This window comes from Ictidomys tridecemlineatus, chromosome 1, assembly GCF_052094955.1.
Source record: "Ictidomys tridecemlineatus isolate mIctTri1 chromosome 1, mIctTri1.hap1, whole genome shotgun sequence".
NCBI lineage: Eukaryota > Metazoa > Chordata > Mammalia > Rodentia > Sciuridae > Ictidomys > Ictidomys tridecemlineatus.
Window position 1 is genome coordinate 101,551,665 of NC_135477.1, and position 4,623 is coordinate 101,556,287.

Genomic DNA, 4,623 nt, shown 5'->3' on the forward strand with positions numbered 1-4,623 from the left:
AATGCTGTTCAAATAATCACTTCACATTTTACATAGGATAAAAAGTTAAGCAGACTACATTAAGACTCCACTTTTTTATTTACCAAAGAAGCAGGGAAATTCAAGCTTAGTTTTAAGTACTAATAAAACCTGCAGTGTAAGGAAGTGGGTTCTGAACACAAACCATAAAATAAGGATGTATTTAAAATGCTGTTATTAGATAATTGCTGTTCCCACAAACTTCCCCTCATGTATCCTGGCAGCCCATCACACTCTGTAGCCAAAGGAAGAAATGGTTTCATGAATACTTTTTTTCTTGTGACATTTTGGTGAACAGTAAACTCATGACACCAAAAAAAAAAAAAAAAAAAAATCTGTTCCCAGAAAGTGGTGGGGGTGAATTTTAACTTTATGAGACAGTCAGTCCTTAGGGAATAGAAGAAAAAAAATGTACTTCTGGGAGAATTTCTGGATGGCTTAAAGATGAGTCTAGAACACAGCAGTCTGTCTATCTGTGTTTTTTACAGTCTACCTTTACTCCTGGAAGTAAGCCAATGGTATTTTCTGAGTTGTCATAAAGTATGGTTCATGTCCCCAGATAAATGCCTCCCTATTTGTCCCTGATCTTACTTGGAAGAAAGATACAGTTCCAATGTAATGTATCCTCTCTCCAGTATCCCAGAGACTTTTAGAGGAAGAGTTCATATTAAGCACAATTTTATAATAATTCTCTAAAATCAAATATTTAAAAGGAATAGGGAAATTTAACTCATAAGAAATGGCTAAATCCTATTTTCAACTTGATGTATCAAATAAATATTGAGCTTTTACTTTGTGCAAGAAAATATGTTAGATGCTAAAATTTGAGGCTAAAGTACAAATATGAATGAGTCAGGACCCCTGCCTTAAGTGAGCTTGAAAGCAACCTTTTCTCAAGGAAGGGAGTGTGTAGTTAAGAATGTTCAATTCAAAGTTCAACTTCCCATGTGTGTATTATGCTGTTTGCTGTCCAACTGTTGCTTTACCTTGCTTTAGTTTCCATTTCCCCTTCTAGCAAAAGTTATGGTGATGGTTTGGGAGATTCAGTTTTTCAGGGTCTTTCGAGATCAGAGGCTTCAGATATTTTTGTATTTTAATTGTTTCAGACTCAATCTGTTCTAGTACTATAAATGATTGACAGCTGGATTATATTTTTTTCCATTTTGGGGGGAGGGGATTATATTTTTGAAGTGTGTTGAAAAGTTTTAAATTATTTGAGATCATGATTCAAGCATTATATATAAAGAGAAATAGAAATCAAGGGTATAAATATTCTCTTCAAATAAATAACCCCTGACCTATGTTCTTAAAAAAAAAGAAATTATAAACATCTCTTTCCAGTGGATACCACTATAAGGCAAGTCTATTCAAGTATTATCAGTCTAGACTAATGGTTGAGAATTGCATTCTCAGTTCCAAAAACCAACAACAATTCCACTAAAAGTCTTTATTTTTCTTTTACTTTAATTTTTATTATTTTTAGTTGTAGTAAAATGGTAAAATACCATTATTTTATTTATTTTTATTTGGTATTGAGAATTGAACCCAGTGCCTCATACTTGCTAGGGAAACACTCTACCACTGAGCTGCAACCCCAGTCCTCCATTGAAAGTCTTTCATGGGACTTTTCAACTCGAGTTTGAAAGTTAAGTTTCATCTAGACTATGTGCTCTGGACACTTCAACAGACAAATGCAGCTGTCTTTTCTCTGCTTGTTTTAAACTGGATTTCAGGTTTTCTTCAGTATCCTTTTTTTCTGTTGGTTCCAAATAGCCTGTTTCTCAACTTCAAGTCTCCTCAGGGATCTTACTCTCCTTTTTTTAATCTTATGCTCATGTCCCCAGTCTCCCTTGAAGGCAGCCTTTCATTTTTTCTCTTCTCACTTGGCTCGCTCCTGTCACACAGGTAGGGTGTGACTCCAGGGCTCCAGGGCACCTGCTTCCCTAAGAGCTAAATAGACCCCTTGCCTTAAAAAGCCATTGTCCATTCAAATGTAATTTTTCTTGGGTCTTTACATTTTGAGAACACATAGATAATAATGATAAATCCTCAGGCTTCTATAGTGGAGAAAGGGCCAAGGTTAAAGTTTCTCTTCTATTTTATTTGTCACCAATTGCTCTGGCAAAAGAGAAATATGTCAAGCTTTTATGATTTTATAAACTGCTATGAAAGCAATGCTCTTTTCCAGCAAATGACTAATGAAAATATTTTTAAAAGGCAAAATGAAATTAGACTTATCAAAAAGAGGAAATAAAGCAATGGAGGGTTTGGTTAGTCACATACCCTTTCTAAGATTTTATATATTGATGCACTTTTTTGGAATGATATATACCAACAATTAAAAATCTAGATATACACAAAACAACCTTCAGTAGGGTTTTATTAAGGAAAAACATTAAAGAAAAATTAGATTGATAAATTTCGTTACATAGGAAAATACATTTTCTGATCTTTTTTTACTTTCTTTTATAATAAATAAACTTATATATAAAATTATTTTGGTGATAATTTAGAGAAGAGACCCCCAACATTGCTTTCATTTACTAATTTAGAAGATTAAGTCAAAGACATGTACTAAAAAGTAGACCATTATTTTCATTTGTCTATGGTATTTATAATTCCCTTTTCCCTGGGGAAGATTCCAGTCTTCTGAGCAATTTTATTCTAGGAAGAAGGTGTAGAATTCTGAAGAACTAAAAGAGAGCACATCAGAGTTTGACATGAACTGCTTAGAGAACAGAATGGGGTGCTGCTGTGTGTGGTTGCTGTAATACTTAGCAAGAAGCTTGGTCATCTTTTAACTTTGTTTCTCTAACACTCCATCAGTATGAAAAGAGCTCAAGGAAATCTTATATAAAAGAGGTATACATTACTTGGTTTTATAGCTTGCTAAATTACTGACATTAGCGCTGCAAAATAACACAATTCAGGAAATAAAGTGTCCTGGTGTCCTGGCCTTCTGACAAATATACAAAGCATACCAGACCCAGAGAGATAAACAATTGGGGTTATAATTCTAACCCCACCCTGAACATCCACTATACCTGAGTCAACAGAAAACTGACTGATCACTCAGATACCACAGGGTGGAATATGGGTGTGCAGAGCTGCAGAATGCCTTTCTTCCTTTTCCTGTTTATGTTGTCCATGATGAAATGCTGAGTTGGAATGTTCTTATATTTAAGACCTGTTCAGCATTTTCTCTTTTTCCTCACATTTATGTTAGCCTTTTCCTTTAATTATGTTGATGTTGTTTTTCTTGGCAAGGCCGCCCTTTCCATTATGGTGTGTTTACCTTCCAAACAGTCCCACTTCCTCCTTATCTTTGGGAGCCTATTCACATTTCTAACTCCAACTGCTCACTTCCCCTCCTCGGCATATCCTCACCTTCACAGCTCAGTTCTTTTTCTCTCTTTTCAACCCTTCTTTCAACTCTCACCCCCAACCCTCTCACCCCTTTGGAATAACAAGTTATTTCCTCTTTCATTTCCTCTTACAGAAGATGTTTTTGGACCCATTCCAGAAAGTCTTTGGCATGAAAGCGTACCCATGCGGTTCTGTGTTTCCTTTGGGCACATTTCCAGAGGTGTTTCATCGGCCTGAAGCCCTCCGCCTTCACACCAAGTTAAGCCTGGCTCTGTCAATCATGTTCGTCATCCCTCCAGCATTCCTGGTAAGCCGAGACTGTGGTAACAGCACTGGTGAAACGGGCTCCCTCTGGCCACAGGCTCTTGTTTTCAAATCTATTTCAAGAAACCTGTTTAAGGTATAAAAACCTGATTTTTTTTTTTTTTTAGTTGTTAGTGTAAAAGATTTTTTAAAGAGGGAGGGGGATTCTGAGTCATCGATATTTACCCAACTGCTTTTGCTTCTTAATTTATGGAATCAGTGCATTAGCCAACTATTTTTCATTCTTTCTAGGTCATCCAGAAGGAAGTTATAGACAGTTGCATCTAAACTGGAAGGAAATTCGTGTCAAAATTTCTGACTAAAATTAAGTGTTTTCTACTTCTAGAATTAGAAAAGTTATGGGGCTAATCATATTAATTTGTCCTTTCATGTGTATTAGAGAGTTATTATCCTCTATGACTAATAAAACAGACTAAAAACTTTACCATTCATTTCTTTATAGTACATCAAAGTGCATAGCTTTCTAGCATATGTTGATGATTCTTTTTAAGAAAAAAAAAATTTTTAAGAAAAAAATTTTCATATCCCTAGAGTCTGGGAATCCCAAGTTTAAGCTGCATACAAATTTTTTCTCTGGTGAGGACTGTTCTTCATAAGATAAGCCATCCAGGTGTCCTCATCCACAGGAAAAATGAAAAAGCAAAAAAGGGCTTTGATATGGTGTTCTTAATATAAATGTCTCAGTAATAAAATATATTTAAGAGCAAATAGGACACTGTCTTGAGAGGAACATTTGGCTGGTGTACTGAGACACAAACACAAGACATCAAAACAGTGGCCCAAGTCATGGAACTCTAAGCAGTCCACTCCACGTTTGATATCTACAGCTCTAGCCACCAAGAACAAAAATATTCATAAAAGTACACATTCAAACTCATTGGCATTAAAATCTAGTACCCAGGGCTGGGGCTGTAG

The 4,623-nt window shown here is 35.5% G+C and overlaps 1 long non-coding RNA gene across 2 annotated transcripts; it reads left to right on the forward strand.

The window, feature by feature from the left end:
* Nucleotides 1-3,320: 3,320 nt before the first annotated feature.
* On the forward strand, nt 3,321-4,130 carry LOC120885461 (uncharacterized). 2 transcript variants are annotated; one of them, XR_013425473.1, is made up of 3 exons: nt 3,341-3,412; nt 3,518-3,691; nt 3,940-4,130. It is a non-coding gene; the product is annotated as an uncharacterized LOC120885461 (long non-coding RNA). The 2 variants fall into 2 exon arrangements; XR_005728096.2 differs by having other exon boundaries at nt 3,321-3,691.
* The last annotated feature ends 493 nt before the right edge of the window (nt 4,131-4,623 follow it).